We start from the raw sequence: 25,916 nt of genomic DNA on the forward strand, positions 1-25,916 counted from the left end.
GCCCACCCACTCTCCAACCCACCCCCACACAACCTGCAAGCCTTTAACTCCTATGATTACTGGCCCCTTCCTCTCTGCCTCCCTCTCTCCCCTCCCTTCTCCCCTACTCAAAGCCGGACGGGGTGGGGGCAGGAGGGGAGACTAATGTGAAAGAGGAAGGAGACTGTGAATATTGACTAGCTACCGTGCCAGGCAAGAGGTCCTCCTCAAAACAGCAGTGCCTATCTGGCTACAGAAGCTGCCTTGGAGGGCAAGCACCATGTGAATGGTGGCAGCTCACAAGACAGGACAGGACAGGTCGCAGTAGCCAGCATCCGGCCCAGCAGAGCCAGCCAGGACCCTTTGGGACCGGCTTCTGGGGGTGACTTGCCAAGGATCTCCAAAGGGCAGCCTCGAGCCTTTCCTAAGGTAAGAAGATTCCTTCAGTGGGGAGGTGTTAGAAAAAGGCTATTTGCAAGTCCTTCTCAATCCCCAGGAGCCTTGGAGGGAAGAACAGAACGTGGCTCCCCTTGGGGGCTTCAAGTTGGCCTGCTCTGGCAATGCTTTTCTCTCTCCTTCCTTTGCCTGAGCTCCACTAAGGGAATCGGGCAGCATGGCATTCCTCCGGCTCCTGGGAGACACCTTCACCTCCTGCTAGCCCCAGCCCTTCTCAGGTGAAGGCAGACTGTCAGAGAACAACCTTCTGGCAATCTGCTGTAAGAGCTATGGGGAGATCTGGAGGCTTGGCTTGGCTTCGTTTAGCTGCAGACAAAGCAGAAAGAGATTCAAAGTCTAGAGACCTGGGCCCAGCACTGCCCCTCGCTAACCCTTTACCTTCCCTCTCTGGGCCTCAGTTCCCTCCTCTGTAAAATGAGGGGCTTGATGCCCCCTCACCTCACCTGCTTAGAATCCCTGGCTTCCTTCAAGACTCAGCTCAAATCCCACCTTCTCCAGCAGGCCCCACCCTGTCCCCCCAGCTGTCAGTGCCTTTCCTTCTACTCTACAGGTAACTGGGGTGGAGATATTTATTTATATGTTGTCTCTGCCATTGAAACATAAGGTCCTTGAGGGCAGGGACTGTGTTTTCTGCCTTTCTTTGGATCTCCAGCACTTACCACAATGCCTGGCACATAGTAGGTGCTCAATAAATGCTTACTGACTGACTAGAACACTATAAGCATGGTCCCCATTTTATAGATAAGGAGACTGAGGTGGTAGGATTTGCCCTTGATCCTCTGACTGATTAGTGGCACAGCCTGGGGGACAGCCCAGCTTCTTGTGGCCCCTAGTTCAGAACCTTCCAGGCCTGACAGTCTGCCCCTAGGTTATACTCTGAGGTCTCTCTTAGGTCTTACACTGCATGTTCCAAGGTCCTATCTCAGCTCCCTTTGAAGTCTTCACCCTCTATTTCCAGATCTGCCCCATCTCTGCCATTTTCTAGCTCTCAACCTTGCATTTGTGAAGGGCCTAAACCAAAATGTAGAAGTCAGGCACATTTAGTGGCTTCCCAAGCCATGCCTTCAATTCAACAGCAAAGATTTCCTGAGGTCTTACCATGTATGGCCCGGGCTCCACAAAGCTTACTGGATCTAACATCCTAGCCAAAAACTTTAGGGAGGAGGAAGATGGTCTGCTTTGTGGCAGCAGTGAGGATGAGCAAGATGACAGAGCACCTTTCTGTTGCAAATAAGTAATGAGTATGCCCATTTCCCAGGTGAGACAGCTTAGACTTGTAGAGTTTAAGTGACTTGTCTTTAGTAACACATTGATAGTAACACTATAGTCAGCTTAGAAAGTCAAGACCAGGTTTTCTGACTCCAAGTCCAATGAACAACCAAAGGAGGCTATCTGTGGTTGGTTTGATTTGTTCATTCTACCTTCTGAGCCTCAGACTAGGCCCTGGACTCTGCAGGACATTAGGCAGGTGTCATATGAATGCCACATGTGAGCTAAGCCTAGTCTTAGGACCACATTGGGTTTTAAATCATTCGTACATGTTTTCAAGGATAGATTACCAATACTCCTAAATCATTTCCATGGAAGTGGCTATACATGACAAAGGCAAGACTTCTGGGGTTGCAGAAGTGGTCTCAGACAAATGGGAAGTGCTCTAGGTGCATAGCTAGCCAGCAATTAGAGTCAATTCAACAAAGTTGACAATGGGGTTACAAAAATAAAAACAAATCAAATCAGTGCCTGTGCTCAAGGAGCTGATAGTCTATGGGGACCATGCCATATAGTATCATTCAGTCAGCCCCTACTATGTGCTTGGCACTTTGCACCTGCACGGATAAGCAAATAGAAAGTAATTTGAGGAGGGATGAGTACTAACAATTGGAGAGGGCTCAGGAGGGGCCTCCTGTGGAAGGAATCTCGGAATTGTCTGAGGCAGATGTGAGAGGGCATCACAAGAGGCAGAGGAGTATATGGCATTGAGAGACGGAATGTTCAGTTTGCCTGGACCAGACAGCGCAGAAGGGGGACAATAGGAATCATGCCAGCCCATTGGAGGGGAACCATATTGATGGAGAATTTGAAATGCCAAGCAGAGAAGTTAGTATTTTATCCCAGAGGTAAGGAGGCCCTGGGTACAATAGAACAAGCACTGGCTTTTAAGTCAGAGGACCTGGATTCAAATCCTGGCTATATCACCTATTATGTATATCTCCAGGCCTTGATTTCCTTGTCTGTCCAATGAGGGGGTTTAGATTAGATGGCTTTCTAAGGCCCCTTCCAGCCCACAATCTATGATCTAAGATCCCTTTGCTGGCCCCTGTGTCTCTATGGTTTGCATAACCACATTCTACGCTCTCTTCCAGCTCTAACATGATAAAACTAGAAACCTAGAGCAGGAACAGGAAGATTGGTCAATTCAGTGAGGGCAATAAACATAGAAAGCAGGCCTCAGAAGTCATCTAATCCAACTCCCTTCTTGCACAGAAGAGGAAATGGATCTAGGGCAGCTGCATCAACATCCCTGCTCTGGCAGAAAGTTTGGGGAGTGTTGTATACACATCGCCATAATGAAGAGAATTCAGTGGACACCTGACCAGAGAAATTCTGGCCTGGGTTTTTGTTTTCTGTATACTCTCCAGTGACATTTGCTTTGCTGAGACCCAGGGGAGACATGATTGTATATGGCCTCTGCCCTGACAGTCCAATACGCGGATGAGATTCACTGAAAGATAACTATAACACACGGTAGCCCATGGTCAATGTGCAAGAGAGGGGTAAAAAACCTGCTATCTAAAGTAAGAGGGGAGGCTGTTACAGACCTGAGCAGGGAAGGCCACGTGGAAGAGGGGACATTTGAGTTGGGCTTCAAAGGCTAACTAGGAATTCAACGGGGGTGGCTAGATGTTACAATGGATAGAGCACTGGGCCTGGAATCAGGATGATTCATCTTCTAAGTGCAAATCCAGCCTCAGACACTCACTAGCTGTGTGACCCTGAGCAAGTCACTTAACTCCTGTGAACCTCAACCTTCTCCTCCATAAAGTAGAAGTAATAACAATAAATCAAACGAGACCATGTATTATAGTAAAGCACTTTGTCCGCCTCCGAGTGTGATGCCAAGCGAGTTAGTGTTGCTATAATCATTCCAGATGGAGAAAGGGTAGCTTAGAGAGTGACTTACCCAAGATCATCTAGCTATTAAGTGGCAGGACTGGGACTGGAATCCAGGTCTTCTCATTCCAGTCACCAGGATTCTTCTTTGCCTCCTCATCAGCTCAAAAACAAACCTTTCCTTAACGGTTACTTAGAAATAGGTCTAGCCCGGAGCCAAACTGGGAAGTCCCCCCCAGGATCACCATCCTTACCCCCAGCTCAGCTTTCAGGGATCTCCTGCCTAGGCCCTTTGTCCCCCTTCCTGCTCAAACCTGCCCTCAGAGGAAGCCTAACAAGGCCAGTGGATTGAAGCAGCTGCTCCCCTTGTTTGGAAATAACAGAATTCTAAATCTGATTCTGTACCTGAGAAGGAAGGAAGAGCTTTGTGGCCACGTTGAGGGATTTCAGGCATCTGCATGCTGGTGGGGGAGCAATGTGGCAGCCAAGGGTCCTTCCCAGGGCCTCTCGGCCCCCACCCGCTCTTAAATAAGACTGGCCTGGGTCTTACTTAAGATCATTGCCTTGCTTTGTATGGTTTTTAAATCTGTATCGATGCCTTTTGTTTTTTATGCCACAGACACTTCCTGATGTCCTTCCTATTCCACAAAACCCTCCCTTATAACAGAGAAAAACAGTTAGGCAAAAGCATCGATTACAGTAACTGTGTCTGCCAGTCTGTGCCATGTAGGGCATCCCTCTCTCCCAAGAGAAGCAGGGCATGTTTCATAACATGTCCTCGAGGCTGGCTGCAGCCCCTGTAAGGCAAGGGAGATGACTTAGGCAGGGTGGCATGTGTTCCCCTAGGTTATGGCCATGTTAAACATCAAGATGCCTTTGCAGGGAAGGAAGGACAATCAGAGTTCTACCTCTTCTCAATAGGAATCTGGGACCCTGATTCTCTCCAGGCATCGTTCCAGGCTTTGGCCCTAATGTATACTGGAACCTAGGATATGAAGAGGCCAAGTGGTAGATCTTCTGTTTCACTAAGACCAATTTTCTGGAGGTCTTTGGCTCGTTTTTCAAGAATTCACAATTTCAGTGTGGAAGGGACCTCAGAGGGCATCTAGGGTGACCCGTGCCTAAGAAGGAATCTCCTCTCCAATAGCCCTTGCAAGTACTCATTTGAATTCTGCTTGAAGACCTCCAGTGATAAGGAGCTCACTACCCACTGAAGCAGCCCATCCTATTTTTGAAAAGCTCTGATTATTTGGAAATGCTTCCCTACATAGAGCTGAAATCTGTCTTTTTGTCCCTACTACCTACTTCTCTTAGCTCTGGAACCTAATAAATGAGGTGGCTCAGTGGATAGAGCACCAGGCCTAGACTCAGGAATATCTGAGTTCCTATTTGACCTCAGATACTTACTAGCTGTGTGACCCTAGGCAAGTCACCTGATCCCTATTTGCCTCAGTTCCTCATCTGTAAAATGGAGCCCTAGTGGAGAAGGAAATGGCAAACCACTCCAGTATCTTTGCCAGGAAAAGCCCCTGGACAATATCCACGGAGTCATATAGAGTCTGACATGACTGAACCACTGAACAGCAACAATCCTCCTTCCCCTTTAACGCCTTCCAGATAGACAGCTGTTGTGCCTACCCTAAATCTTGGCTTTTCCAGACTAAACATTCTTGGACTTGATACTCACATGGTTTCAAGTCCCAACCCGGTGACTCCCCTTGGACATACTCCAAGGTGACAGTGTGTTTAGAGGATGCTTCCTGTCTCTAAAGTTGTAGTGATTTGGGCTTCGGAGTCACTGGAGGAAAGTGGCTTGTATCACAGTTATATGATGTGAATTTTGGAAAGGGCTTCATATATTGCTAAGTAAACTCTGCTTCCAAGAGGGAGAAAGGACTTGGCCCAGGTACATGAGTACCTACCTAGTGCTGAGCTCCTAGCCCCTAGGCCTTCCCACTCTCCTGCTCTCCAGGTGGGATTTCTTGGCTCCAAATCTATCTGGCTTTCCTCCTCTCCTTTCTTTCAAGGACTACCTTCTTGCTCCTTGACTTTTTCACTCAAAACTATTGAATGAGCTGTTCTAAGCCCATCTCCTCAAGGCAACAAGGTCTTCTGTATCAGAAGACTAGAGTTCACGTGCCAGCTATACTACACAATAGCTGTGTGACCTCAGGCCAGTCTCTTAACCTTTCAGCCTCACTTTCTTCATTTGTAAAGTGAAGGGACTAGAGTAAATGACCAACGATGCAGGCTAGCTAACTCAGCCCAGTTTAATCAGAGGGAGAAAGGAGAAAGGGAGATACAGTTAGATACTGCTAAATATCCATGAGCATACCCTATGAGTCCAAAGGAAGGCTGACCCCTCTCTGTTGCTTTATTAACCTCTGACCTGCTCCAGACTGGCGATCTATTTCCTATGTCTGCCTCTGCATAAAACCCTACAGCCCTTAAGATCTGTGGGCTGTTTGAGTGATCAGATTATTATTCCCTAGACAGAGCCAACCTTCTGAGAACAATGACACAGCCACACAAAGGAGAAGACCCAACAGATGCAGTGAGGTAGACCACAGATATACCCATGTCTTCGTGCCTCCTCCTTGTGGTTTGTAGATCACTACACTGAGCCCTGTAATCAGGGCAACTTAGTCGTGTGAGACTTTGTCTCTGTTCCCTGAAATTCTAGCCCTGCCCAGAACAAGCTCCTGGCCTGCTCAGATTCTGCCCTCTCATAGCAGTGGCAGGAGCAGGGCTGGACCTGAGCAGTTGGTGAAGATGTGCTGGCCTTCAGCACCTTTTTACCTCTTGGTCTATCTGGCCTAATTACCCCATTGTTCTCTCTCTGGTTTCCTCATCTATAAAACGGGCCAATAATCAGATAATTTGTCTTGCAGAGTTGTTGTCATGCATCCCAAGGCCCAAGTGGAGATAGGTGGTTCTTTTTAAAGTGCTCCCCAAAGGCTGTATTGGCTGTTTCCTTTGCCAGCAGTTCAGGAGGAAGGGAAAGAAAGAGTAGCATAACAGCAATGGCCCTGGCTAGCATTTCTGAATCAATCAAAAGTTGCCAAAGTGCCATACACAAATGATTTCATTTGATTGTCACAACCCTGTGAGGTCACTGCTGTTATTATCCCCATTTTTCAAATGAGGAAACAGGCTCACAGAGGTTAACTGATTTGGCAAGTAAGTGTCTGAGGTGGAATTTGAATTCAGACCTTCCTGACTCTAGTACTCTTCCCTTATTCATTGTCATCTTTGAGAGCTCTGAAGTACGTATATGTCTTTTTAAGGTTTCAGATCCATTTCATATGACTCTGATGTTTTAGAGGTAGAAGAGACCTTAGAGCTTATCTAGTACAACCCCAGCCCCACCCGTTTTACCGAGGAGGAAACCTTTTAATGGCAGAGAAGAGAAGTGACTTGGCCAAGATCATCCAACAGATCCCTCGCCTCCACATCCGGTATTCTGGCAGTGTCTGTTTAACACACCCTTAGAATTATGCCATTGGGAGTTGGGAAGGACCTCATCAAATTTCAGAGCGATTCTCTGAATCTATATTTAAGTACTTACTATGGGCTGAGTGCTCACCTAGGCTTGTGACTATGTTGTGATTGCTTTGACACTTTAACTTAAATGGGGCTCTGAGCCCCCAGAGCCAACTGCTTGGGTTGAAGGCAGGTTCTGCCTTGCACCTCTCCTGAGGCTAGACGCTTGGACAAATTCCAGATCAAAACATTTCAAAGGCAGGTGCCCTCTGATGGGGATCCATCATGGGCCTTCAAAGCTCTCTTCCTCATGGAAAGTTACCAAGAGTTTAGCAAAAAGGTCAGTTCCACCAAGAACGTTCAGGATGGGGAATGGATGGCTGTCTAGAGTGGCAGAAGTTTGATGATGCCAGTGCCCAAGAGGCATTCTGTGTGAGAAAAGGAGGTAGATCCTCAACAAATCAGTTAAATCAACATTGGAGGAATAGAGGAGCCTCACGCTCTAGGGATAGGGGCCGGACCTGCGATTTCACTGATACACAGCACCGGTACAGCACTCAGGAAACTCCCACTACCAATGCCAGCTAGCATCTTCTCTGTAACTTAGTCTTAGAAATTTGCCTAGAGCATTGTGAGGTTCAGTGACTTCTCCAAGGTCACACAGCCACCGTGTGCCACAGGCTAAACTGGACCCCAGTGTTCTAGGCTTTCAGGGCAGCTCTTCCTCCACCATGCCTCTGATCTTACCCCTACTATCTGAGTCATTCAATCTGACAAGCATTTATTGAGTGCTTCCTGTATGCCAGTCACTGTGCTAGGTGCTGGAGATACAAAGACAAGAAATAAGCAGTCCCTGCCTTCAAGGAGCTGATATCCTTTTGCAGGATAGCCCACGTACACAGAAAAGGAAATAAAATGAGCGGGGGAAAAGAAGACAAAACTAGAGAGAGAAGACAAAACTTCCCACAGGAGTCGAATCTGGAAGGAAACTAAAGGTCAGGGCACATACGGCCTGGGCAAGGTCATGGAGGGGGCAGGTAGAAGGAATAACAAGACTGTTTGGCTGGAACATAGAATGTGTCAGAGCAACGGGAGGATAGGCCTGGCTTAATTCAGGACCTGACTCCAGCCAGGTTCTGAAGGCCAGTCCATTTTTTTCTTTCCAGCAGGACCTCCTGCACTCTTCTCTTTAGCCCTCTCTGTAATAGCCTAGCACCCACATGGGTGCAATCCACTGCAGGCTGGCTTTTAGGAGCCAAGGTGGCATAGTAGCAAGGGCAGTAGCTTTAGAATCCCAGGACCTGGGTTCAAATCTCCACATCACCTTGGGTAAGTCACTTCCCTCTCTGGGCCTGTTTCCACCTCTGGAAAATGAGGGCATTGGCCTAGAAATGCTCTTTTTCAGCTCCAAATTCTCTGATCCCACTTGTGTGAGGGAAGCGCAGGCTACTGATCATTTGCCATTAAGTAATCAGTTTAGCTTCACTACCGAGGCCATTTAATGTTCTGTACTCTTTAAAATTCTTCAACAATTTAGAACTTCTGAAAGGAAGCCAAGAGAACATTCAGTCCAAACTCCCTCCTCCATTTTACACAAAAAGAAACTGAGGTTTAGGGAAGCTCACTGACTTGCCTAGGATGACAAAGGTTATTAATAACAGGACCAGGATTCAAAGCAAAGTGCTACTGTAGAAATGAATGAAAAAGCAAGTGTGGCTTACTATGTGTCAGGTACTGTGTTGAGTACTGGTGATATAGATAGATATAAGAGAGAGACAGAGACATCCTGTGTCCTCAAGGAGCTTACATTCCAATAAGGAAGGCCAACGCATAGAAGAGAATGATAACCAGGGGGGGCAAGCCCAGGGAGACATGGCCCAGGTGGATGACTAAATGGGAATGAATGTAGAACCGAAGCATGATTTGGTGCCTAGGGCCAGTCAGTGGATGTAGCGGGCTACATGGGCTAGTTGGAGTGACAAGTCAACTGGGTTGGGGCCTAAAGCAGGAGCTCCAAAAATGAGTAGATTAATTTCCCTAGGAAGACCTGCATATGGAGGTGAATGGCTCATGTCTGGTGTGGAGGGTGTTGGTCCAGGTAGGGAAGAGCAGATTATCAGCATGGTCAGGAAGATGATACGATGGCCTAGGTGGGTGGTTGAATGGGATGTGAAGCTGAACCATGCCTTTCCTCTACCACCAAGCTGTGGCCGAGATCCAGAAGCAGTCATTAGTCTCCCCTGGGTCTGTGGATTTTGTACAGGCCCCAGTAGCCTGCATCCACCATTATCTTTGCCATGATCTCTCCAGTTTCTGCTCTTCCTTTCTAAACCCAGGATTCTGTCTCCTTTGCTCTCTTCCTTCTAGGTATAATTCTCCAGTGTCTTCTAAATATCCAAGCACCTAATCCTCTCCAGGACCCACCTCCTTAGTCTTTTTTTCAAAAATTTGTTTTAAACCATTTTCAGAATTCTGTATAACTCCACCCTCCTGTAGATGTCAGGGAATCAATCACAAAGCATTTACTAACTACCAAATGTGTCTGGGGATACAAAAAAAGGCAAAAATACCCTCAAGGAGCTCCCATTTTAATGGGGGAGATGATGGACCACCAGGTACATGCAAGACCTAGACAGTACAAATGGGAGATCATTTCGGAAGGCAGGCACTAGCAGGGAGTGGGGAGGAGACCCGGAAAGGCCTCCTGCAGTAAGTGGGATTGGAGCTGAATCTCAAAGGGAGCCAAAAGGCAGAGGTGAGGAGGGGGAGAACATTCTGGGCTTAGAGGACAGCCAGGCCAGCACCTAGCTCACAAGGGCCCTTCAATCTCTGTTAAATGAAGGAATAAAATCATTTATCCCTCCAGGAGTGGGGAATCTGCAACCTTGAGGCCACATGTTACCTTCTAGATCCTTAAGTGTAGCCTTTTGACTGAATCCAAATTTTACAGAACAAATCAAAAGGATTTAAGGTTAGGGTTAGTGTCTGTAAAATTTGGATTCAGTCAAAAGGCCGCACTTAGGGATCTAGAAGGCCAGATGTGGCCACAAGGTCGCAGGTTCCCCACCCCTGCCTTAGACAAAGGCTTCTTACCCTTTGGGGGTCATGGACCCTTTTTGGCAGGCTGGTGAAGCTTGCTGAGCAGCTGTATCCCAGCAGCCTTGTAGACAGGAAGACCTCCAGCTAGCAGCAGGTCTAATAACTATAATTATTTCAAAGCAGTGGTGAACATAAACGCTCTTTCGAGACATCTACAACAATGAGATATGAAAATGTCTATGATTTCTACTGGTGAATTTCAGGGAGTCTGTGAACTCAGACAGAAAGAAAAGAACATCTTTATTTTCACTAACCTACTGCTAATTCTATTGTGGTTGTTGCCTACATTTCATCACTGAAAGAAATGCTAAATTGTAGTCAGAGGTAGTGGAAATAAAGATTGCTTTTCCTAACCAAGTTCCTGGACGCCCTGAAATCTGCACACATGAAGAACCTCTGTTTTATGTCATCCTCTTGCTACATAATAGTAGCTAGGATTTCTGCACTGACTCCTACCCCCTTCCCTTCTCCACATTCTAGTTGTTTTCTTACTTAGTAAAAACTTACAGCTTACAGAGCATTTCGTGTTGAGTTTCAAATGACACCACATCATCCCTATGGAAATGTACAACAGGAAATGATGGGTCTGGAGCTCAGCAGATGTAAATTTGGAACTGCAGATGGTGGTTTGGAGAAGCAGCTACATAGAGACTGTTGTTAAAGCCAGGCTAGGGGAAAAGATCTCCACTGAAGTACAGAGAGAAAAGTTGAGGGCTAAGAACTAGGGGAACGACAATCCCAGCCAACCTTCTTCAAAGTCTCGGTAGTGGGTCTTAAGGCAGGCCAAGGGAGAGTGTATGGATGGGAGGCAGCATGTCAGAAATCACCACCACAATGCGCATTTGTATGCTGAATGAATGAATGAAAACGTCTTAAGGTTCATGTGCCAAACACAGTGCTACCTGCTGGGGACACCAGTTAAGAAAACAAAGACAGCTCTTGCCTTCTAGGATCTTACATTCTTGGAAGGGCCACTTTATTACTGGAACGGTGAGTGAGGTCATTACGGAGCAGATTGGCATGTACTATCTAGGAACAATGGCAGAGTTAATTCAAAGTTCACCCTTCCGTCCCTGAAGAGAGGGGTAGTCAAGGCCATTGGCCATTGGCAGTTGGCAAGGAGGCTGTGGAGGAAGCATGGTCTGAGAGGGGGGAGTGAAATGAAGTATCATGAGAGCGCTCTTGAAATTGTAATGCTTTAGCATTTTGCAAAGTGTTTTCCTCCCAGTGACCCTGTAAGGGCTGGTGGAGCCAGGATTACTAGCTCCTGTTTTTACAGATATGGCAGCTAATAGGGCTCAGAGGTGGAAAGCAGAAAGAACACTAGACCAGGAGGCAGAAAGCAGTGGTTCTAGTCCCAGCTCTGCCACTTGGGCAGTCACTTCTCCTCAGGCCTGTTTTCCCATCTAACCAAAGGGTGGTTATTCTCTCAGGGGAAGGGACCATGTTGAACTTGGTGGCAACTAGGATTCCTTCCAGCCCTAAAATACTTGGCTTCAGTGTGAACCTCCCCTCATTCACTGTTCTGGCACCATCCTCATTAACCATGGGTCAGGCAACGACATTGATTGAGAATGACTACAGAGCACTGTCCTAGCTATTGTGCAGGAGAGATGAGTTGGGGGTGGGGGGAGGGAGCTGCAGATGTGAAAGAAGAAAAAAAAGGAGAAATTCTCAAGCTACAAAGAACATAGTCCAACTCCCTCATCTTATACATAAGGAATCTGACACTTTTCCAATGTCACAAAGCTAGAGGATGGCAGAAACAGGACTTGAACCCGGGTCCTCTGACCCCTAGCCCAGGATACTCTCCCTCAAGAAGCTTATGGCTTAGATGCAGCCGCTGGCCTTATGAATCACAGTCCACTGTCAGATTGATTGGTTGATGATTTTGCTTGAGTGGGAAATGAGAAAGAAAGGACACCATCCTTGCCCCTCTGGTAATCTCTTGCTTTCTTGGATTATAACCAAAGACTATATGGGAATGCTCTCCAATCTTGTTGCTTGGGATACTCCCTCTGCCAACACAGATCACACTGAGAGCTTAAGGAATTTGCCCCAAATCACACAGCTAGTGTCATAGGCAGAATTTGACCCCAGGTTTCCCTGGTTCCAAATCCAGCATTCTACCCACCATAACACGCTGCCTGCAATACACGGAAATCATCATCGCTCACCTGTTTCTACACATGATCTTATTTGAACTTCACAGCCCTGGAGGAATAGGCAGAGAATGGACTATTATGTCCATTTTATGGAAACTGAGGCTCAAAGCAATTAAGTACTTTGTGCAGGGTCACAAATGAGTGGTAGGGCTGGGACTCAAACCCAGGTATTCTGGCTTCAATCTCATTCTGCTTTTCACACCTCCACAATGCCTCTTGGAGGTTCAAAGGTAAGTCACCAGGGCAACAATAACCTCAAAAGAAGAGGAAGGGGAAGAGGAAGAAGAAAAGGCAGTCATATTAAAAGCAATGCTAATCTCTTTACATGACTTGTTCAACGAGGCACACTATCTCATACCAAATTAATTATCCTAATAGGTTTTAAATAAACCTCCTATGTCCAAATAATGTTCACTGTAGCAAGGAGCCTTGAACTGGAGGAGTCCGCCAAAGTTACCTGCTAGCTGTTTCTCCGCACAGCATCTCTAGCCTCCATATATTCATACAAGGCATCGCCCAGGCCAGGACTGCCCTCCCTCCTTATCTCTGCCTCATAGAGTTCTTGTCTTCCTTCAAGGCCCAGCTCAGCTGCCACCTCCTCCATGAAGCCTTTCCTGCTGACCCCAGTTGGTGGTAATCTCTCTCTCTTGAGTCCACTTTATCTCTACACATCCTGTATCCTCCCAATAGAACCTCAGTAACTTGAAGGCAGGGCCTGTTTGGTCCTTTCTTGTCTTTCTGTCCCCAAGGCCCTAGCATAGGGCTTTGCAAATAAGAGGCATTTAATAAACATTTTTATTAGTTATTAGTTATTTATTAGCTCTGTGATTTAGGCAGGCCTTGGGCAATTCATAGACCCAGAGCTGGAATGGATACTAGAGGCTCACTCAAAAGACCATATTTCCATGCCCTGATTCCATGCTCACCAAGCAGCCTCCTGGGTCTGTGGTATGACTGGCCCCTCTGGAGCACAGAGATGTTAATATCTCCTTAGAAGTTTCTCCCTACCATTATCCCTCCCATCATTATAATAAACTATAAATCTCATTGTAGGATTGTATTTGAGGGAAGGAGATCCTGGAGTTGGAGTGTTTTTCAGCCTGCTTTTGAAAAAGGTTAACTACCTACTCGTTTCCAAAGTCCTAGTGGGATTGTCCTGCCTCGGGCCTCTCTGCCTGGCAAGTGTAGGATCAGGGCAAAGCAGCCTGCCAAGATGCCTAGGGGCACCCTTTCCCTAAGATGGTACCAGGGACATAACTGATCTTCTGTTTTTCTAACCCCTTTATTTTATACATGAGGAAACTGAGGCCCACAGAGATCAAATAACTTATCCAAGGTCATCTAGGTGGGGAGTGGCAGGTCCCCTGGCTCTTTCCAGTTGGGCCACTCCCATGTCTTGGCTCTCAAAAGGCTATTATATTTTTTAAAGCAGAAAAACTGGCCTCAAAATAAACTCCATGTTCCCCTTTCTCTATTTAATTTTTTCGCTAATTCCTCATAACTTAAAAAACACAGTAAGTTCAGTGTGTATTTTTCATCCATCTCCTTGCTCTTGGTCAGAAATATCCCCTTGTTGTGTCAATATTGGCTCTTAAAGACAGACCTTTTGATTCCTTGAACCAACTGATACCCCCTAAATTGGCGAGGCCCTTTTTTCCACCAGAAGAGGGTGTGTTTCATTTGCTTTTCTCCACCAGAGGATCGGCAGTAATGTCAGCTCCCCAAATTTAGACTCATCGGTTACAGATGGATATTTTGAGAAATGTTCAAAAGACCAATCTTGTGGGAACAAAATTCCAAAGTCAAAGTGACTTTTTCTAAGAGTACTAAGTCCGAGGGTAGAGAGGCTACTCAGCTCACACTCTGTGGTCCCTCAACAAAAGCTGCCCTTTCCCCTAAATTGGGTTCTTGGGACTGGCTGAGAGCCCTGAGGCAGGACAGTTCCACTTGGGGCTTTTAAGGGAATAGAAAATTTAGTGTGTACAAAACTTTAAAAGAAGAAGAAGACTGAAGAGTACCAAGACTCTAGGATTTCAATGGCTCAGACAGAATCCCACAGTGGGATGTGCAGTTGATTGAAATGATGAGAGACGATGGAAGAGAGGAGCCTCGAGGGAGAGATGTTAATGTTTCTGGGCTCTACAGCCCAGTCTCAGGAAGTCAGGAAAAAGCAGATTGGGTCCCTTGAGTGAATTCCTGTTCTCTCTAGCCTCCCAGGCTGCCTCAGGGTCCAGAGTCAGCTGGTCAGGGAGCCCTGCCCCTAGGACAGCTCTGGAGACCCTCTGACTTCTTTTTCTCTAAGCTCCTCCTTTAGCTCTTCTGAAGCAACTCCCAGTGTGCATAAACCACTTTCTCATTGCAGCAGCGATGACTACCTGTGTTTCTCTAGCATTGTAAGGGGACTGTCCAAGGTCTACTGTGTTCTTTGGCTTCTCCCCCTCTCCCAAGCTCACTAACCAAGCTGATGCTCCACCATTAACGAAATGCTTATTGTAGTAAGGCTGACCTATTATGCAAAGGAAGTATACCAAGAAATATGGATTGAGTGCCTACAAGGAGCCACAGGAACTAAGCAGATAAGTGCCAAAGCCAAGCCAAGCAGATAAGGATGGTACAGTTGGACAACCGAGCCTGGAGATGGGGAACAAAGGGGACAGAAGAGCCAGAGATGACATTTGGGGTTCTGCTCTTGGATACTAGACTAACAGATGCCAGAAGCAAGGAAGCTCCAATTTGTAAAGCCAAAAGAAGTCAACTCAAGGAAGAAAAGAAAGCTGTGAGTCTCCAGCAGATTATTTTAATGCCTTTGAAATTTCAGTGTGGTGATTCCCTGCAGTGATGCGGCCACAACCTTCTTATCCTGAGTGACTCTTGTCCACGACCTCCCACAAATCCTCTATGGGGAGGTTCCCCCAATATAGCTCTCAGAACATCACATTCAAGCTTGGCCATTGTTTATCCCTCACTCTCACTATATAACTGTCTCACTTCTTTTTCTCTCTAATGACATCTTTCACACCTCTTCTGTGACTTTCTTTGTCGGTGATGCGTTACAACCCGCTCGTGCCTGTGTACTTCTCCATCATCCTCTGAGTGACCTCCAGCTATATTCCTCATAGCCTTAAAGAATCATTGGAAGAGTTCTGATCCTAAAAGAGTTGAGCCTTTGCTATAGGGACCAGATTGGAGGTCACCAAAACAACAGTCATTTCCCAAAGACATTCTATCCTGTTTTTCTTCTCTTGTTCAATTATGGGCCTAGCTTATGTCCAAGATAAATACTAAATGTATGAGCTGTCCAACCAACCTTATCCACAAGGTTATTCCTGAGTAGATACAAGCCCTTTTGAGTGATTCTGTGGTATCCCCACAAATGAGAACATGTTTGTATAGCACTCAGCATGTGCTTGGCACATATTAGGTGCTATATAAATGCTTATTCCCTTCCCCCCCCCACCACTTCTTGAATTTGATATAATCTACACAAGAATCTCCTCCAACAAGGTGTCCCCCTTGCACATGTAAAAATCATGCAAAATCACTTGAAATATAAAACAGAAGAGATAACTTTTTCATTGACTCTCTGATTACTAACATCAAGCAAGGCAGAAAACAGGGAGATATGTGCTAGCCAAAGGTATTTGCTGCTGTCATGAAGTAGGTTCAGCGAAGAATCCAAATAGAATAGGGAGTCCCTCTAGATATTAATAGCTCACACTAGCTTCAGATTTACAAGCAATTTGTACACTAGATACATCTCATTTGATTCTCCAGTAGGCTCGTAAAGGAAGTGCTATCATTATCCCCATTTGACAAGTAAAGAAACTGAGGCTGAGAAATGAAGCAACTTTCCCAAGATCATATAACCAAGTAAGTGTCTGAGATAGGATTCAAAACCCAGGGCTTCCCCATTTCAAGTCCAGCATTCAATTCCACGACACTAAATCATTATAAATGCCTGACTCTTATTTTGGGAAGTTCAGCCTAAAGCTAGGCCTACTAGGCTTTCAGCAGCCTGCACAAGTCTGCAGTTAGAACCTGAACTCTGTAGAAAAGTCATTTGACTGAACTCTCACTTGCTTGCCTAAGAGAAAAGCAGCTTGGGGCAGAATTTAACCTCATTGTCTAATGTAGTGGGCCTCAACATTTTTCCATCCGTGAATTACTTCTGGCCAAAGGCCTTATAGACCAGAATCTATTCTATCTGCCCCACCTTTGCCACAGTCACCAGAATGCATGGGAAGACCTTGAGTAAGTCCTGCAACCTTTCTGTGCCTCAGTTTCCTCATCTATATATAACATGAAGGTATTGAACTCGATGATTTCTAAGGTCTTTTCGAGCTCTAAATCTGAATCTATAATCATATCATGCCTTGTCTATAAAACTTCAGAAAGTGGATGAATTCAGAAACAAAAGGTATAGGCCTTTATAAACAGTAGCACTAAAGCCCTGTGTCCTTTAGGCCATTTGGGGACACATGTAGGCCACCAAATCAGCTTTAGAGAAATCTAATAAACTGATTCCCATCCTGTGTAAATCTGTGGCAATTCCATACCAAAAATTCGGTATAGTGGAAATTGGGTCTTCATCTGCTTAGAATGCCAGTGAGTTCCCAGGAACTCAAGAAGACTGACTGTTGAATGTGGGCTGGGAACAGATCAACAGTCCAAGGAGAGCATCCTCTGAACCAAGGAAGCAACTGAAGGTGGAGCCAAGGGAGTCCAGCCATGGGGCCTCAAGCCAACCCAGGGAGAAAGCTGGGGAACGTTTTTAGTCCACAGGCATAACGTCTTTAAGACTGGGTTCAATATCTCAAATCCTAGGGAGTCCTATTCTTGAACCTTCTCCCTTAGACATTCCTCATTCCCTTTAGAAAACTTCATTCCCACTCACACAAAAGCCCTCATTGCAATGGGAGCCATACAGTTTGGGACAGTGAACCCTGTGAGCAAGGAGGGCATGTAGCCACAGGATCTAGAGCTGGAAGGGACATTAACAATCATCTCTAGTCCCAACTCTCTCATTTTACAGTGGAGGAAACTGAGTCCCAGAGGAGTAAAATGATTTGCCCAACCTCACAATGTAACCCCAGGTCCTCTGCATTCCAAACCCAGGGTTCTTTTTGCTATGGAGCACTGCAGCATTTACTGAGTGCCAGCTGAAACTGATTTCTTTAATGATCTCTTAATTACCATATCTAATGGCCTCTTAGCAATCCTCATACTTCCTGACCTTTCTGGGTAGCCGTGACACTACTCTTTTGTGCTTCGGTGTGTCTGACTGCTCTTTTTCAATCTCCTTTGTTGGGTCTTCATCTATGTCATGTCCACTAACTGTGGGTGTCCTTTAAGGCACTGTCCTGGGCTCTTGTCTCCTTTCTGTCTATACCATCTCACTTGGTGATCTTGTCAGCTCCTGTGTGTTCACTTCTCTCTATGTAGAAGTGATTACCAAATCTACTCTTCATCTCTCCCCTGACCTCCAGTCTTGCATCCCCAAATGCCTCTTGGATCGAAAACTATGTGTCTGGTAGAAACTTCAAACTCAGCAGGTTCAAAACAGAACTCATTATCTTTGTGCCAAAACCTTCCCCTCTTCCAAACTTCCCTATTACTCCTGAGAGCACCGCCATCTTCACCATCCTGCAGGTTCACAACTTTGATGTCATCCTTGACTCCTCGGTCTCATTGACCCTGCATGTCCAATTTGTTCCCAGATTTTCTTCCACCTCTCGTATATCTCCTCTCTAATCATATAATCACTGCCCTAATTTAGGCCCTCACCACCTCCTACCTGAACTATTGGAATAGCCATTTTACTGGTTTTCCTGCCTCAAGTGTCTCCCTACTCCAAAACGTCCTCCAGTCTGTATCAAAATTATTTTCCTGAAGTGCAAGTCTGAACACATCATTTCCTCCCCAACTCAACAAGCTCCATTTGCTCTAATTACCTCCAGGGTCAGATATAAACTTTTCTATTTGGTACATAAAACCCTTCAAAACCCAACTTCTAACTACTTTTCCAGTCTTCCTCCCCTTCCATATGCTCTAGGACAAAGTCACAATGGCTTTCTTGCTTTTCCTTGACCAAGACACTTCATTTCCTAACTCCATTCCTGTTTGGGTTCCCAATACCCGGAATGCTCTCCCTCCATACCTCTGTCTCCTGGCTTCCTACCTTCTGCAGTAGACCCTTCCCAGTCCCAGTCACTAATGTCTTCTTCTCCAAGATAACCATCCACCAATTCCATATATGTCTTGTATGCTCAGAGTTGTTTGCATGTTGTCTTCCCTATTAGAATGTTAGCTCCTCAAGGGCAGAGGCTGTTTTTGCCCTTCTTTGTATCCCCAGAGCTCAGCACAGTGCCTGGCACATAGTAAGCACTATCTAAATGCTTGTTGACTGACTCACCGATCGACTTATTCACTCTTCCTCCCCATCTCCAGCCCAGCCCAGTAGAAGCTGTAGCTCTGGGTCCCTTCTAGCTCTAGGCCTATGATCCTCTAATGACCTCCCCTTCTGGCCATTCAAAGTTTGGGCTGAGCCTGACGGGCCAGTCCCCTTGGTACTGAAACTTGGGGATCTAATGGCTTATGCTTCTTAGGTAGGCACAGAGCACCTTTTGCAGGTGAATCCTAAAGTTTCATAAATTTTCTTTCTCATGTGACCCCATGCCATGGGAGAAAGCAAGGCGATATCATCTGTACTTGGCTGATGAGGAAGCTGTGCCAACTCTGAAGCAACCAGGCTTTGATTAATGTTCTCCATATTAGAAAGGAACCTTACTTATTCAATATTCAACAGATTTTTCCTGAGAGTCTTCTATGTGCATAAATGCCCCAATGTCAGGTATTCTAGGGACAGGGGTATGCTGGAGCTAAGTTTAGACCAGCTGGTGAGAGCCAGTTGTTAAATTGTTAGTGTGAATATTTACACTTTGGAAATCAGCAAATGCTCCAAATAGGAACTCGATTGTTTTGTTGATTTCTAGACTTAAGAGAGTGATGGAGAAAGTGGTAATGATATAGATTCAACTTAAAAGTGTATCCTGCATACCATTGTTTCAGAGAGCCTGTTGTTAAACATCTACCAGCATTCCACTAGAACACCAAGCTATCTAAGATCTGTTGATTTGGGGTGACAGACACACACATATGAACTTGTGAGACAGCAGTCCAATAAGCTCATCTCCATCTCATTGCACAGGGATGTGGCTGCTAAAGGTCAAAGGGCAGAACAAAGAGGAGTCAGAAAGAAAATGAGAAGAAGGAAAAATCCGAGTCCTTCCCCTCAGCCGATGATGGGCCTTTGTTCTCTATGTTCTCTGCCTTGGCAGTCCTTTCAAGTCTCCCAGCTCCAGCCCTCACCCTCATGCTGAAAATTCTTGTCCCTGTCCCCAACCCTGATTTCTTTCCTAAGCTGCCATTCATCATTGCCTTGTTATCTGTTTCCTGGAGGGCCCACCAGCTCCTCCCACTCAATGTGGCAGGAAACCCAGCTCATTATTTTTCTCCACCAAACCTCCTCCTCCTTACCTTTTCCTATTAATAGCCTCACCATCCTCCCAGTGACCCGAGTCCAAAGCTTCAACCTCACGCCCTACCTGTAAGTCACTGAGTCCTGTTATTTCTACTTGTAGAAAATCTAAAGGCCCTTCCAGCGCCGGATCTTTAAACCTACCATTTTGTATGTCTTGCCCCTTTCTTCGTTCCATCTGCCAGTGATCTAGTTATCTAGCTCAGGCCTTTCTTTATTGCCTGGCAGCCTCCTTCCTGGTCTCCTTGCCTCCAGTCTTTCCTCTCAGTCCAGTCTGCTCTGCACTCTGCTGACAAATTAATCTTCCCGATGTGTCACTCAGTTCAGAATCCTTCAATCGCTCGCCATTTCCTAATGAAATCTAAACTTTTTCTGGTGTCCATGACTCTTCACAGTTTGGTTGCAACATAACTTTACAGAGCTATCTTTTAGTACTCATCTTCACTGGTGGGGGAGGGGGGTGGGAGGCGCGGCACTACTTGCTGTTTCCCTAAGTATGCCCTTATACTTTACCACCACCACGCCTTTGCTCACGGCTGCTCTTTCCACTTGGAATGTCCTTTCAGCCCACCCCAAATCTGCCTTTCTAGTTCCTGGCCACCTTTCAAGGCCTGTCTCAAATGCTACTGCCCCCATGAAGCTTCCGATGATTTCTCAAATTGGAAGTCATTTCCACCTTCTTTGAATTACTAGACCAAGTTTTGCCTCTCTTAACTAGTTCTTAACAATGTGGGACTGGACCCCAAGTCACTAGTCTCCGAATTCAGGATGTTTTCTACCAGCACAGAGGCTGCTTCTGTGAGCTGTTTACTTCTTGTCCTTTTGAACTTCAAAAATAGAAAGTGATGAAAAACATAACTAAACACTTTGAACAGTTAAAAGAAATTTATTAACGTACTGACGGAGCAGGTCCAAGGACCGAAGGTTGTGTGCACACAGAGCCAAACATCTGGATGGAAACTCAAACAACCAATTGCCCAAAAGTCATTGTCCTCTGCTTGTTTTCCAATCAACATTTTCAGCTTCCTCCTGGTGATGGGAAAATGGAGGGGGGAGAGTAATGGGACAAGAATCCTATTGGGGAACCCTAAATATGGTAGTGGCTCTTTGATCTCCACATCACCCCCCTCCTGTGTCTGTATTTAGGCCTGCCAAACTCCCATGACCTCCCCCAGAGGAGTCTAAGCAAACTCACTTCCTTTGGAATTGTATGATTTCAGCTTGAGTTGCCTTGGCTCTTCTGCCAGCCCACAAGCTCTGGACCACAGGCAGAGCACAATTGAGAAAGGATAGACAGTGGCCAAAGAAGGGATCCCTCGACTTTGCAGACAGAAGTTTGTTTTGAACCTTGCAAAGCTGTCTACAATTGTCTTTTCCACATTGTCTGCTACCTGATGGAAAATGGATTTCCAGAGGCTGCTTGGAGTCTAGTGGAAAGAGCCCAGGTGTGGAAGGCAGGAGAGCTGGGTCAAAGTCCCAGCACCAACATTTAAGTAGCTGGGTGACCTTGGGTAAGTCTCTTAACCACTCTGAATCCCAGCTCCCTCATGTGTAATAATGCTTGTACTCCTTAACTCACAGGAGTGTTGTGAAGAAAGTGCTTTGTAAACCTTAAGGAATGGGAGCTCTTAGTAATCTTGTTTCTTTACCTTTACCAATCTGTGGTTGCACTTCTCCAATAAAAATAGATTCCGGAGGCTTGCCAGTAAAGGCCAGGAGGTCATCAGTAGTATATGGGCCTTCAAGCTTCTCCATTTGTAGCCAAATTCCCAAATTAAGTTAGATTGATAAGTAAACATGTAAGCCCACAGGAGAAGCAGCCCATTGTGGAAGAGAAAGCTTTGTTCCCAGAGCCAGGGGGCCAGGTTCTGCCCCTTCCTAGAGGAACGTCAATTGTGCTCCCTAAACCAAATACTTCTTTCCCCAGTAGCTGGTACCAAAGGTTGTTCATGTGCCAATATATTCTATGTTCTGACCTTAAGGCTAAAACCCCACAAAGAGGAATTTACGGCTCAGTGGGTTCAGACAGTGTTTTCCCCTTGACCTGGTTACACAATGTCTTTCCCAGGCTGTCCCCCTCCCACCAATTCCTTTCGGTCAGAGCAGTGGTCATTTCCCATTTGGTCGTGGGCTGTACACTTGAGGTTGGCTTCAGTTTTGCACTTTGCATAGGTGAGCATGGGGATATTAGAACATAACCCACCTTGTAGAGATGGGTAGTTTCTCGACTCTGCGGAGTACCTGGAGGACATTTTCTCCAACTCCCTCATTTTCAACATGAGAAAACTGGTCATGTAGTAAGGGCTTAAAGAAATACTCCTCCATCGATTGCCTGTCTAGAGCCCAAGCCCCTTCCTCAACAGCCGCTGCCTCAGCTTTGTCACCTTCCTTGGTTCCTAATGCCATTCCATTTAAAATTACTCACTTCCAAATTCCCCAAATGTTTGTTCCTTCTTTTTCCATTGCAGTGCTACGAGATGGGTTTTTAGAAAGAGGCCAGTAGTGGGGAGGGGGGCAGCAGAGGAGGAGGCTAGGATAATATTGGCCGGCTCAGTGAGCTGTGGTATCTAGTCCCTGTAAATCACAGCTTCCTCGTGTATAAAGTAGAGATGATAATCCCTGTGTCAGACACCCTCGGAGTATGCAATTGACGGGATCATGGATTTAAAGCTGGGAGAGACCTGAAAGGTCACTGAGTCCCACAAATATATGTGAAATGAACTCAGATGCCCTAACCCTGTGACTGGGATCAAAACTGTGAGCTGCAAGTATTATTATCCCTAGGAAAGAGACAGACAGCATAGTGTCGTAGCTAGAGGGCAGACCCAGAAGTCGGGAAGCCTTGGCCTCCAACACATCCTGGCTTTGTGACCCTGGCCAAGTCACTTACCCTTAGTGCCCTAGGCAGTTCTCCAGGACTGTAAGCTGATCACACATAAAGCCATGCAGCCATGTTAAAAACTGTACCAAGGTAATCACAGAGTCAGACTCTTGTGACAAAGCCAAAAGCAGTCGGTTATTTATTCATTTTCTCTAGTGTCTATCCTCTAGAGAGCTGAAAACTTCAGGTGCTTAAAAAGTTGAACAGAAGGCAAACGATCGGGCAGGTACCCTAAAGTTTGCTGGGATACCCCGGGTTCTCCGCCCCCAACTAAACTATAGGCCTTAGGCAAGTCACCTCATGAGAGTGGGGGGCAGGGACTGGACTGAGACCTATGAATAGATCCAAGTTCAAATCCTACCTCCTACATTAATTAATGGGGTGACTACAAGAGCAAGTAATTTGTCATTTAGCCTCTCTGAGTTTCAGTTTTTCCATCTGCACAATGGCAATAATCTCTGTAGCTCCAATAATAATAGCAAGCCGAAAGGGTTGTTGTGGTGCCCCGTGGTTCAGCCAATAAATCCTACGCCTCAGAGCTGGAAAGGACCTTAGTGATCATCTAAGGAATAGAGTCTGATCCCTTTATTTTATAGAGAAAACTGAGGCCCCAAGAGGTTCTAGCTAAGAAGTGACCTAGACAGGCACCAAATCCAGGCTGTCACAGAAAAGATCTGAGGGTTATGACGGGCTGCAAGCCCCATATGAATCACAGTGTCAGAGGTGAAAGGGCCTTAAGTAACCCTTCCGTGTCATACAATTCATTCTAGAAAAAGAATCTTCCCTCCAGTGTACCCAAAAATGGCCATCCGCATGCCACTTGAAGAACCGCAATGAGGCAACCCACTGCCTCCCTAGACAATCCATTCTACTTTGGGACAGCTCTAATTATTATGATGTTGGTTTGGTTTGGTTTGGTTTGGTTTTAACATAACACCAAGCCTAAATCTGCCTCTCTGCACCTTCCCTCCATTGTGCCTTGTTCTGCCCTCCAGGGCCAAACAACAAGACCAAGTCCTCTGTCATGTGATAGAGACCTTGATAGAGACTGTCATATGATAGAGACTGGAAGATAGCTCATGTCACGAAGGTCTTTAATGCAGGCTGAACATTCCCAGGCTGCTTCAACAAATCCCCAGATGGCACAGATTGAGGCCCATCACCATCCTGGTTGCCCTCCCAGAGCAGAAGATCCATTGTTCCAGATGTGCTCAGACCAGGGCAGAGGAGAGGATGTCTATGGCCTCCTGATTCCTGTCTTATTGTAGTCCAAGAATTCCACAGCTGGAGTATTATTTTAAGGAAGACTTCAATAAGCTGTAGAACGTCTTGGGCAACCAGGAGAGTGATGGGCCTTACATCCACATCATCTGAGGACTGACTGAAGGAAGAGAGAATATTTATCCTGGAATAGGGAAGTTTAGAAGGGACACGATCACTGTCTTCAAGTATTGGACGGATTGGCATGGGGAAAAAGGGTTAGTTAGATTTGCTCTGCTTGGCCCCCTCCGAGGTGGGGACAGAGAGGCAGTGCGAGCTGGCCCAGAGTGCAGTGGGCTCCAGACTCTCCTGGGAATTCTGGGAGCTTTTGATTGAGTAATCGGGCTCATCCTTTATCCACTTCCCTAACAAGCATTTTGGCCACCTCTAGCTCAAAGTTCTGTGCACAGTTTAAAAAGACTTTGGAACAAAAACTCCTCAAGGATTTTCAAATAATCAGTAAGACTGTCTAATTATGTATAATTATATAACACCTTTCCGTTGAGGGTCTTCAAGCAGAAGAGTAGCATGGGGGGGAGGGGGGAACCCACCTCAATAGCGCCATCTAGTGAGGAAACTTCAATGTGGGGCCCTTGAATACAGTCAGCTTTCTATCAGCTATACAAATGATGAGGGTGAGGAGCAGCAGAATCCAAGAGAGTGGCTAATCCCCCTGAAGCATTCCGTCCTGCCATGGCTGGGCCTAAATCCTGGAAAAGCAAGAGAGCAAACTTGTCAGGAAGCTGGGAAACAACCAGGAAGCAGTGGCTGGAGCAGGGGAAAGGCAACCGCAGCCCCTGTTTCTCTAGAACCCTCTAAGGTTTAAATGGATTCCTGCGTGTGTCCTTTCAGTTTATCCTCACCACCACAGCCTGGTGGCAAGGACTGTTATTCCCATTTTAGAGAATAAAGTCTTAGAAATGTTACGTGACTTGGCCAGGGTCATTCAGCTAGTGAATGTGCCAGAGCAGGATTCACTCGCAGGTTTCTCCTGATGCCAAGGCCAGGGCATCTCAGATACTTCTCCCTGATGATTCCTTTCCAATTCTTCATCTTACACTAGTGGCTACTGAAGAATGAGAGATCATTTATACAGAAAAGAAAAGTTTGTGGGAGAGCTGACTAAACTGAATTTCAGGCAGCAAATTAGGCCAAATCCTAAGGATTGCAGGGGGTGTGACCAGGATGTCTGTCTGGTCAAGGCCAATAATGTTAAAGGTCAAAGCCTTCCTTCTGGCATTGAACACTATGGACTATAGAAACATCCCCATCGACATCACATTTGAGCCTCTCTTCCAGCGTGGAACTGGTCTCCCTTGCTCTAGGGAGAGCACTGAGCCAGTCCATTGAGACTGGGGATGTTTGATTGACTTGTGGCTGGTCTTACGTATGAGCCAGACCCTTAGAGATGCGTATGAGCCAGACTAGACAAAGCTGAGAAAGCCTGGGACAGCAGTGTCTGGAGGCAGCAATGGGGGTTCCTAAAATAAGGGCCCTTTGTAGTAGTACTGACCAGTGGTTGGAGTCCAGAAAAACCTGACTCATCATCCTCCAGTGAGCCCCCATCTTCCCAGGATCCTCTCTGGTCACCTTGTCTTGTCCATAGAAGCACAGTATTAACGGAGGGCCCAGTCCCACCTTGTTCTTCCATATCATGACTGCCTCTTGCTGCTCTGCTCCTGGGTTCCCACTCAGGCTGAGTCTCTTCTTCATGGCCTGGGAGCTCCCTTTCTACTCTCCAGTGGGTTTAGTACTGGAATTCTCCCATGCTCCACTCCTGCCTGCCACTCCTGCCATCTCTTTGACCATGGTGTCCTCACAGGCTTCACTCTGGGGAGCTGGAGTCCCTGTCTCTGAGCGCCCAAAGCTCAGCTCTCCCAGTGGCTCCCAAGGCCAGGCTCATGCAGATTCAGTCTTCACCCTGACGTCTGTGCACCTGGGGAGA

General features: G+C 46.3%; 1 protein-coding gene across 1 annotated transcript in view; it reads left to right on the top strand.

Moving 5' to 3' along the window:
• The first annotated feature begins 203 nt into the window (after positions 1-203).
• The window catches only part of CYSLTR1 (cysteinyl leukotriene receptor 1), a 30,167-nt gene continuing 4,454 nt past the window's right edge, over positions 204-25,916 (top strand). The window contains exon 1 of the mRNA XM_036740148.1: positions 204-408. The gene's annotated coding sequence lies outside the window, so the exon portion shown is untranslated. The remainder of the gene's footprint in view (positions 409-25,916) is intronic.

The sequence above is a fragment of the Trichosurus vulpecula genome, chromosome X (genome assembly GCF_011100635.1).
Source record: "Trichosurus vulpecula isolate mTriVul1 chromosome X, mTriVul1.pri, whole genome shotgun sequence".
In the NCBI taxonomy this organism is placed as follows: Eukaryota; Metazoa; Chordata; class Mammalia; order Diprotodontia; family Phalangeridae; genus Trichosurus; species Trichosurus vulpecula.